Below are 12,141 nucleotides of genomic sequence, written 5' to 3' on the forward strand. Positions count from 1 at the left end.
GACCGAAACCTCTGAAAACTCAAGACGAACACAAACATGGATGATCATTGAGTGTTCAAACGATGACGTCCAAGTCTTGAGGACGGTCAAAAATGGGGTGTCTACAGTTGCCCCTCTTTGATAGAACTCGAAAGTCATAAAAATGACAGGAGTGAATGTCAAAGCCCAGAGATGACCCATTTTGGACAAGGCCGAAGACTTAGACAAAGCATACAAGCTACAGATAAAGATATGCGCTCGAAGGCAGGGGCAAGATGTAAGACAATGCACAAAGCCGAGCATAACTTATGATCACGCAAAGAAAGCTGCAACAAAGCATAACATGCAATAGTTTTAAGCAAGCATACACAAATCTAACTACATTACATGCAGAAAGGGTGTAAGAGAACTACTGTAATTCTCACTGCGAATACAGTGTGCATGTGTGATAGATACACAAAGTAAGCATGTGTGGTAGATACACAAAGCGGACGTAGTGTGATGGATACACAAAAAGGAGAACACAAAGTGTGATAGATGCACTAAGTGAACATGGTATGACAGATACACAAGGTGAGTGTAGTGTAATAGATACAAAAGGAGTGAACAAAGTGTGATGGATACACTAAAGGTGAACACAAATTGTGATAGATGCACTAAGTGAACAGAGTAAGATAGATACACTAAAGGTGAACACAAAGTGTGATAGTGCACTAAGTGAACAAAGTATGATAGATACACTAACGGTGAACACAAAGTGTGATAGATGCACTAAGTGAACAAAGTATGATAGATACACTAAAGGTGAACACAAAGTGTGATAGATGCACTAAGTGAGCATGTGTGATGGATGCACAAAAGGTGAACACAAAGTGTGATAGATGCACTAAGTGAGCAAAGTATGATAGATACACTAAAGGTGAACACAAAGTGTGATAGATGCACTAAGTGAACAAAGTATGATAGATACACTAAAGGTGAACACAAAGTGTGATAGATGCACTAAGTGAACAAGTGTGATGGATACACAAAAGATAATGAAGTGAATATGTGCATGACAGATACACAAAATGAGGATGTGTGTGATAGATACAGAAAATGAGAATGTGTGTGATAGATACACAAAATGAAAGAAGTGTGATTGACACACCAAGTGATGAGAGTGTGATAAATACACTACATAAATGAAGTGTGATTGATACACTAAGAAAATGAAGAAAGTGTGATAGATACACTAAAGGTGAATGAGATGTGATTGATACACTAAATAAATGAAGTGTGATTGATACACTAACTGAATGAAGTGTGATTGATACACTAAAAAAATGATCTCAATCGGAACTTCTTTAAATGAACCGTACATACAATATCGTTCATGAATGAGAAAGAAACTTGATGGGTACAATGCAATACAATGCATGATGTTTAAGGAAAGTAATAAACAAACCTAGCGGCGCTTTAGAAAGCACCTCATGGGGTGAGTGGCGATAAACCGCACTACTATGACGGGGGTTTCCCCTCGTGCTCTTCGAACACTTACCTTTAACTGACAGTACAAAGCTCTGAAATGCTGACAAGGATTCTTCGCGTAGAACACTTTGGATGCTGTCTTTCTTCTTGATCATATTCACAACTTTCCCTATTCTCCAACGGGGTGACTGACTGGGTTGGTTCAGCATCCAGAATTGAGGTGCATACACGCTATCTCAACCTATGGGGCTTTCATACAGATTTCAAGCCGAGGACACGCCTCTGGGTATTTAAACCAGACTTTAGTCACGAAAATCCCGAACCTTTGCGTTCTAGGCAACAGCCATTCGAACTCTAGTTTCCACCGTCGTAGTTGGTCTCCTAGGAACTCATTGCGAACACAACTGAGATGCCTCTGGCAGGGAATGATACTCAGGGAGAGCACTTCTGATCGCCATTCTGGCATGAAGAAGACCCGATCTTGAGCTTGAGGTAGAGGCACACTCATATTTCGGAGCATTGGCAAGACCTGAAGAGGTACACACGGAATGCAATCTCGGAACTTACTGAAGTTGAAACAAACTCAGATACCTGACATTTTCCCTCTTTTCTTTTGGTTTGCAGTCTGGAACCTATATAGCCTCAGATAGGTTCTGGTTTTACTGTTCCCACATGACTTGGGTTGAACCCTGCGGTTTTATGAAAGAACGAATCTTGTTTTGCACAAATGTGGAGAATGGCACAGCAGTTTGAGCGCAAAACGATTTATTTGTGAAAATGAGAGTGAGAATAAGTTTTCAACTGGGTATTGTGTCTACGACTGGACACAGTGCATCACGACTCAACAAAGGAAAACAAAGGTAAACAACCTAAACACACCTATTGACACTCGAAATGACTCAAAACAAGAAGCGAGACACACAAAACACAACAAAACACCAGACTCAAATGTGCACAAGGAGCCTGTTTCTCCGGGTATTGTTTCCCACCCTTTCTTATTTGTGATCCTCACATCACTTGACCCTCAGGCTCGGTTTTTCTCTCAAAAGCCCTTTCCTCACTTTTCTCTCAGCGCACATCTCCCTATTCTTCAATCTCTCATTTTTTATCCTTCCCCTGGGTGGTTGATGGATAAACAAGAAGTTACGGGTTAATGCCCAATGTTATCAGCTCGCGGCTATTTCCTTCGGTGACATTTAGTCGATGCCCCAGATGAAGGAGTGGAGTATCTTGATCCATTCCAATTCGTGCTTCGCACTCGACTTGATACCTCGCTGCTTGGACGATGAGAGAGCTTTCAGCCCTTTGTTGTTAACTTCAGTTGTGCCCTTCTTGGCGAATAGGTTACCCTTTCCGGCAAGTATCGTGCCCTTTCTGGCAAATGTATTGACAACGGGGGAAAGACAGGAAGCCTGACTCAACTATGCCCCTAGTTCATCATTTTGACCATTTTTGTTTTTGGTTTTCTACTAAAACAATTTTGACCAAAATGAGAGTTAGATTAACATTCTTGTTCAATTTTCTGATTTAAAATCATGCAAGTCAGGCTATGAGCACTGAAAATTTTCCTTTTTTTGGGTCCAAGAAATGGTCCAATTTTAGAAGAATGGAATAATTTTCGAGAGAATTAGTCAACCTCAGTAAAAATTCTCAGAAACTATTTTTGCAAATGGCCATTGCTCGACGAGCACGAAACCTACTCTTGAGATACACAACCTCAGATCCAAAACAATGGAAAACTGCCCCATTGTTTGAAGGATACCGCATGGCAACGGAAGGTTGCCCCTTGTTTGAATAGCACCACGACACACTGTATGGCAACGAAAAGTTGCCCCTTGTTTGGATAACACCGTAGCGCATTGTAATCAGTCCTCAGAGTGACGATCACAACCAAACTCTCGGATACAGAGAAGGCAAAGATGATCAAAACCAATACATGGACAAAATCGAATTTGAAGTGTTTTACTGCTGGACTTTAGAATGAAGTTGCCTACATATTCCAAAGATGGGAATCATGCCTTATGTAGTTCGGGGTGTTGAGGTACACTCGGGTATTAACCACTCCTTTTGCGCTCTAACTTTTGCCAATGCCGTCCTTTCTGGGTTTTCAACCTTGCGAGCTTTGTTCTTCTTTTCTTTTCTTCTTTTTTCTTTTTCATCTTTTCTTTTCATTTTCTTCATTTTTCTTTTTCTTTTTTTTTCATTCTTTGCATTTTTCTTTTTTTTGTTCTTTTTGTTTTTTTCTTACTCTAACTTTTGCCTGGGTCGCCCTTCCGGGTTTTCGGCCCAGCGAGCCTCTCAAGGGTAAAAGTGTAGCTTTGTCTATGTCAAATGGTTTTAAGATCCTGAAGTCATTTGAATCTAGGAGAATGGCTGCTGTTCACTGACGATGCAGGAGTCCATCCAATAGGGGGCTAAATTTGCTCCTAGTGTTGTGGATAGGAACTCGGTTATCCTTCAGCAATACTTTTTTCTTTCCTCCCTTCTGGGATTTGGCATTCTTACCGATCCTCGTCTTTGACTCTTCGAGCACATCTGACATTTTTGCCCTTAGTTCGAGGGGTGCTCCTGATCTAGCTTCACAAGCTTCACAACCTTCTTGATCTGACTTTTCTTGCCCCTAGTTCGCGGGCTACTTCAAATCTGGCCACACATGCCTCACATCATGATTGGCCTTGGAACATTCTGAATCCAAGTTCAAGGTTTGAAATCAAGAGGAGTCGAGTCTCAAGGCTGAGAGCGATCCTAAGCTGCACAATCTCAAGAGCGATTCCGCACAGGTCTTCGCAGGACGGCGCAAAACATTTTTTGAAATTTTTTAAGAAAGCGACTAGTCGCTCGCGCTGAAGACAATGCGAAACCAATCTGGATCAAGCCAGGATCTTTCTTAGTATTCACATTAACAAGCATGATTTCATTCATTAAGGGCTTAGCATGCCTCTCTTTCTCTCAATTGATCAAAATTTTTGCAAATCTTGAGGAATTCCTTCCTCTTTGTTTTCATCACAATGTTCAAAAAGTTTTGAAAAAACTCAGGTCAATGCAATGATTTCAAAGCACAGAAAAGACACAGTTCTGGTCAAATACTGCCATCTTATTCAGAACTTCTGGCACAACTGGTACAAGCTAGAAGCAAGCACAAGAGTGTGAAAATCACTGCTGTTTCATTCAAAATCTGTTGGCACAACTGGCTCCAAGGTAGAAACAGACTCAAAAGAAAATGAAAAGACAAACACAAAACAAACAAGTGATGTTCGAGGTAGGACCCCCGAAATCACCCGACTCTAACAAAATAGGATTGACTCGATACAACAAGATAGACCTAACTGACTCAATATGAAAAGACTGACTCCATGCAACGGGACAGACTCTAAACGACATAACAAAACTGACTCAATACCCGAGTCAGAAAGTACAAAAACCAGCATTCACAAATGTTCAAAATAGTGCGTGCCATACGCCACATCTGGAGTAAAATGAGTGCCACCCGCAGGTGGTTCATCCCCTGATCACATATTCGTACTATCCCCCAAGTTCACTGATCCAGTGGTGATAGATTTTGCTGAGCTGGTGCGGCGATGACCTTGTTGTCAAATAGATCTTGTACATCATGGCGAAGACAAAAGTAACTGTTAGTGTCATGATCGGTTTGTTGATGGTAGGCACAGTATTTGGTCTGGTCATGCTTTGGAGGGACAGGATCGGGTAGAGGCTGTTGTTCCAACGGCCTCAGATATCCTTTCCGAAGTAAGACCTCTAGAGCCTTTGACAAAGGCATATAAAGTGGGGTAAAAACCCTCTTAACTCGAGGTGGATATTTGGTTTTTTGTGAGCTACTTCCGGACGCACCGGTGGATGGGGTAGTTGTTCTTGATGCGGCGGTGGTGACCATACCTACTTCAGAAGATCTTGCAGCTGCATCACCACTGGTGGTTGCATTCGAACTGCGGTAAAACGCCCTTTGGGGTTGCTCCTTCTCCTGGTCAATGAGGCCCTGCTTCATAGCATCCTCGATCTGTACCCCTATCTCATGCAAATCTGAAAAGGTGAAGAAGGGGAGAACGATCATCTTTTGCATGAGTTTAGGCTGGAGATTGTGCACAATCATCCGAATATGATCTTTGTTAGTGGGCCTAGCGGTTATCACTGAGGCCTTGGCCCTCCATCGGGTTACGAACTCAGAAAAGCTATCCTTAGGCTCCTGCATAGTCGTCTCAAGATCACGGGTTGTAATCTCGATTTGTGTATTATAGGAGTACTAAGCGACAAAAGCCTCGGCCATCTCATCCCAATTCCTCTTAACATCGTCTTCCAATTATGCATACCAGATGGCCGCTACACCCGACAGGGTCCGACCGAATAAAGAAAGCTTTTGTACTCTGGTGAGACCCATTGGCCTTAGTATGTTTGAAAATAACTGTAGATGCACCATGGGATCCCCAGATCCGTCAAAGCGGTCGATATGTGGCATCTTATATCGGTCTGGCAGCATCACGGCTCCGTCGGTGTACCCATCTTCGGTATCTGGGATGGACTTGACGCCTTGAGATTTCTTGAACAGCTTTTCAAGCTTGCTCACTTATAATGTCGTAGGGTCCACCTCAAACTCGAAGGGAGAATCTGGTAGGTTGGTAGGTGTTTTGGATAGCTGGGGTAAGATTGGGGGCAGAGCCGGCCCTGTTGGAATGTTCGTACCTTCCTGGACATTTGGTGTTTCTTCGGGTATGGGAACCCTTGGTGGGGGAGAAGCTTGATGCGAAGCAGAGGCTTCGATTTGCTGTTGTAACTTGGCAATTAACTCTGCCTGTTGATCCATGCCTCGGCCTGTTGTTTGGCGAATTCAGCTTGACGAACAGCGTCCTACTGCATGGTTTTCATACTTTCTTGGAGCTGACGCATCATCTCCACAATTCCTGCCATACTGCCCTGATCTAACTGATCTATCGGTATATCTGTCTCTGTGGTAAAAACAGATATCTCAACCCAACTGCACACAGGTGAGAAGGATAATGACTGTTGATCCGAAGACTGTTGAACTGATGATCCGTGCCGGACTGGCCTTTTTATCCTGCCTCTAGCGAAGGAACACTGATTTGCCCTTGAACTGAATTTCTGACCTGACAAAGTCTATCAGCACAAGCCCAATGTACCGGGAGATATTAGAGCCTTCTGAAGCTTTGGTTCCGAGCCTACCTTGCAAAAGAAGAAAATAGACAGCATCTCAGCCTGATTTCACCAAAACAGATATGAGCAAAGCTGAATGACTGTGCTCTCTACTGGATTTTGCCCCAAATTCTGCCTGTAAACTGATACCCTCAGGTAAAACTGATTCCCAAATATTGGTGCCCTCAGGCCTGATACTCAGACTTGCACACTGATACATGCATTCCTGTAGAGACACACTCTAACAGCACATAGCAAGCAAGTGAGAGCCAAAACAATCCTATGTTGGGGTAGGGTTTCCCTGTCCTAGTTTCGTCAAGAACTAGGGTTTCACTATGCACGCAGCGGTTTCAAGCAACCTACAATCGAGTAAGCAACCTGTCCTAGTTTGGAATGGTCACTATGGATTCCAATATGCACTAGGTCGAATGGTCAAAAAGGGTGCCTCGGTAAAATCGAGGTTTGTGTTCCCATCGTGGCAGAGCCTGTAACCGGTCAGCCTTATGGCACGCTTCTCGAAGCGAGCTTCTGACGAACCGTTTAGGAATAGCAGACGGCAACCACTGTGACTTAGGCGCACCAATGCAAATGCAATGCAAAGAAACACATAAGTGTAGTCAAAACAAGATATCATGAGTTCGAGTCAAGTTCTCTAAGTCCGCAGTAGAGTCGCCAGAAACTATAGACGTCCCCGTACGTCTCAGGAGGGAATCCCGTTTTGTTCATTGGGGCTTACTACAGTTCAGACTCAATGTCACGGTCCTGTATCTAATCTCGCGGAGTGCAATGCAAGACCGATGAATCATCAAAGAGTCCAAATCCGGCAAATCGTTTTGAAAAATAGATTTTTAGAAAGAAGTGCCAAACACGGACTGCTTTGCCAGATACAGAGTTGCCACCGAAATATTTTATTTAGGGGGAATTTAGGAAACCCTGACTCGTGCCTAAGGCCACGTGTCCGTCATCACCAAAGTTGCCTCGGCTCGGGAACTTGAGTACGATTGGGGAAGGTCAGCTATGAGCACCCTCGCTCGCCCAATCTGAAGATCGGCCTGTACTAAGCATGATATCGAGTTTTGAAAACATATATGTTCTTATTCCAGTTAATTAGCTAGAATTTACTATGTGATGCGCACAACACACAAGTATAGACTAGGTCGCCTAATTTGGAACAAAGCATCGCATATCCATTTGTTTGGAAATGGTTTGAAGTTTGCTACTCGTTAGTAGCCTAAAACACGAATTTCAATGAATTATTCCAATTCAAGCAACCCAACCTTTACCCACAGGCATTCAGGTAGTTATATCACATGAGCAAATAGCCTCATGGCAAGCATGCTGTCATGTTAGCACTCACATACATGCAAGATGCTAAAGCATAAATACTCAAAGTGTACACCACGCCAAAATAAGGAATATGTTAGTAATTTAATGCATGATCCAAATCCATGTTAAAATGGCTAATGCATCGCAGGCAAAATGCAACTAGAATAGGTTCGGCTAATCTAAAATGGCATATGAGATGTGACAATTCAACGCATGTATTCAACTTGGAATTGAAATACTATACAGTTAGTATGATGCGCCGAGACTGGTACATACAATGCTGATGAATGATACAAACATGCATATCATAAGGATGCTAATTGAAATGTTCCCTAGAACTAACCATTGTAAGCGGTTAAGTAAAAGGGAGGAAGAATTGGAGGTTGGAAGACATGCATCACACGCACGCTAATTACACAATTGCGCCCTCTTGAGGGAGGGATCGAAAGAATAATACAAATTAATTAACTAACAAGCTAACTAAATATTACACAACGCTTTACAAATTAAACAGATTAATTAAGCTAAGAAAGCAGTAAAGCAACCTCGGGAAGAGGGACAGATGCATGAGTGCTCGGCTTCGCTCGGAAATCCGTCGCCATGCTCATGCTGCCTCTGTTTAGACTGATCTATACTTTTGTAAACTTTGCAAGTCCAAAGGAAGCTTCAGAATCACTCCCTGAGCACAGTGGGATGTCACCGACCAATAGAAAACAACACCGGCCATGGAGTATGGTCATCGACCAAAAATGGGATCACCGGCACTATTTTGGTAGTCGGCCAGCACTGAAAGTTGCCGACCGGCCATTTCCTCCTGCAGAACACTGGTTTGCTGCAACAGAGGACAGACAGAACATGGCGATGCATTTTCAAAGCAATTTATGCACTACCACCCTCCTCAGCATGTTTGAGACTTACAGGAGCGTGGTTCTCGACCCTCGGGCCACCAATCACGCATTTCAATTCATGATGGCCCAAAAAAAAGTCAAGCGTGCAATTCAATATCAAATGAAATGCACAAAACACATAATGGACCTTAACCTCTATCATGTGTGATCAAGAGGCAAGACAATGCACACACAATGCTATGCAACCTAAGCATGCAAACCACTCAAGCATGTGAAACAAATCTAATGCAACATAAGCATGTTAACATGCAATATGCAATAGGCATACAACCTAAACATGTGGACATGTATAGCATGCAACAACATGCAAAATGAAACAAGTATGCAACAACATGGTGAGATGGACTTACACTAGAATGGGTAGCTCTTAAGCATGCCAAAATCAGTGGCCAATATGATGCAACAAAAGCATGGAATAGATATGCAAACATGCATGCATAAAGGGCTATCATCTAAGGCATAAAAGAGGCAACTCTTAAACACATTTAAAAGAGACTAATATGGACAAATGACAAGCATGCAAAGCTCTAAAATCATATTAAGAGTGGTGCCAAACCAATCAAACTACCCAAGTAAAGCATGCAAGTGAGTCCAAAACTTGAGGCTAGCCAAGGGGTTCAAGCCATGACCATATCAACCAAGCCCCAAAGGGCCAAGAGGACTTAAAACAGTCCCAAGGCAGACCAAAACAAGGTTAGAGCAAGCATGGAACAAGGCCAAAACGTGCGAAGAAATGGGCCCAAAACAAAGGCATTCAAAGCTTCAAAAAGGAGCATTGCTCTACACCTATCACAACCAAACATGGCATGGATTATTCAATGCAAAACAGAATCATATCACGCCAAAATAAGCCTCAAAACCCACTTAGTTGGCATCTAAATGGCCTAAGTCTAAAGGCATGCACAATGACCCATTCATGGAGCATAAAATGCCAACTCTTCAAAGCATTGAAATGATGGAAAATGCAAGCATACAAGCATGAAATATGGACTAGAATACCATAACCGATGATGCTAAATCATTGAAATGAGACAAGTAAAGCATGCTAATGACTCACACACCCAAAGCTTACAAGGGAGATTGCATGGAGGCTATACAAAGCAAGTCGTGGATGACCCATACAACCAAAATCAGACCTCAAGAATACCAAAACATGCTTACAAGCTTCACGGATCCAAGCCAAAATCATGCTAGACAGACATGTTACAACATGATGCATGTTAGGCTAAAACATGGGATTACAAGACAAGTGTACAAAGCAAGCATGGCATGTCTAAACCAACTTAAAACAATGTTATACCATGGCAAAATAACACCTAGTACATACTGAAATGGAGCTAAAACAAGCTAGGCAAACATGCTACAACACAAGCCATTTATACAACCATCAAAGACAACATGGAGAGGGGATGACCGTCTCCCATTTGGGAACTCAAAACCACCTCTCCACCACTGAAAATCCTCTGGATTTCAGTGGTAGAGAGGTCATGCAAAGACCAAAACAATGGCCAAAATGGATGGCCTAAAACAAGGCCTAACAAGGCCTTGGAGGGGTGAGACAACCCCAAACCTCAAGGTGACCTTAAACAAAGTTCTAAAACACACAAAATTAGAACTTTTATTAGTTTATAGCTAAGCCTAAAACAATAAGCAAGATAGGTCAAAAGCTTAAGGCAAAATGGGGAATAAAAGATGTAGTTCTCAACCATGAAGAACACTTCAAGAACACCAAATCCAGCACCTCATTTTGATCAAAACTAACTCAAAAACTCTGAAATAAACCCCTCGAGACCTCAGTAACCGAAGTATGGTGTAACACTAGGTGTCTTAGTGCAAAACTAAGAACAAAAACCCCTTTGGAACACTTTTACACACACAAATCAAGAGAGAGAGGGAGATATAGAGAGAGACTGATATATATCATATATATAAGATTGTTCAACCTCTGGAAAGGGAGGAGAGGGCCTCCTCTTATAGGAATCCAATTCCTAAGTTTCTTGGAGAAGCTAACATAAGGGAGCAAATCCCTCCATACACGTGTATGGAGGGGGGGTATTGTGGATGCCAGCTGTGACAGCTGGCAAAAAATATCTGCCAAAAGCAGATAGAAAGGGGTCGGCTAGAAAATGTGGCCGATTGACCAAAAAAAAATGGCCGACTGACCAAAAACATTGCCAATCGACCAAAATATTTGGCCGGTAGCAAGAAAACAGGGCCGGTGGCCTTAAGCCAAGGCCGGTGAGGTGTGGGGATGGCCAACAAACCATTCCCTGCCTTCAGAAGCAAAAACACAAGTGTTTAGTATATAACCAAGCACAAAACAAACAAGTCGAGAGGTCTTGAGGCAAGGCGCGAGATCGAAACCTCCGAGAACTCAAGACGAACGCGAACATGGATGATTATCGAGTGTTCAAACGATGACGTCCAAGTCTTGAGGACAGTCAAAAATGGAGTGTCTACAGCATGCATACAAGTTAGGCCAAAAGCGAGGCACAAATGCACAACTCTTGAAAGCATTCAAAGAGTGAAAGAAGTGAGAACATGACAATGCTATATGCTCTAAAATAACATGTTAAATGATGCCAAATCATGCACATGTCACAAATGAAGCATGCTAGGAGGTTCAAAACTCAAGGCTAGCAAGGCCAATTGCACTATAGCTATGCAATACACGAATCATGTGGCCAAGACAACCCAAAACAGTCCTAGAGCATGTCAAATCAAGGCTAAAACATGCACGGAGTGTAGCCAAAACAAGCTAGCATGGTAAGCCAAAACATCAAGTAAGCTAGGCCAATGAGCATGAATACTACACCTATCAAAACCAAGCATGGGGTGACTTCACCAACAAAAATTAGAGTTGTATCATGGAAAAATAACACCAAAAACACACTGAAATGATAGCTCAAAAGCTTAGGCAAGAAGGCATAGATGTTGGCTCATATTCAAGGCATAAAGCACCAACTCTCCAAAGCATTGAAAGAGTGAAAGATGTGAGGACATGGCAATGAAACATGCTCTGAAATCACATATCAAATAATTCTAAATCATGCAAATTGCCCAAGTAATGCATGCTAGTGACTTGGAAACTCGAAGCTAGTGAGTTAGAATGCACTATGGCTATACAAAGTAAGGCATGCATGACCAAAACAACTTAAAACAAAGCTTAAGAATGTTAAATAATAGCCAAAAATGTGCTGGAGTGGAGCCAAAACATGCTAGAATTATAGGCTAAAATAGCAAGCATACAAAGCTAGTTAGCAAGGTTTACACTACAAGTGTATAAAGCATGCAA

The sequence above is a fragment of the Camellia sinensis genome, chromosome 11, assembly GCF_055761805.1.
Source record: "Camellia sinensis isolate YWXY chromosome 11, ASM5576180v1, whole genome shotgun sequence".
Classification (NCBI taxonomy): domain Eukaryota; kingdom Viridiplantae; phylum Streptophyta; class Magnoliopsida; order Ericales; family Theaceae; genus Camellia; species Camellia sinensis.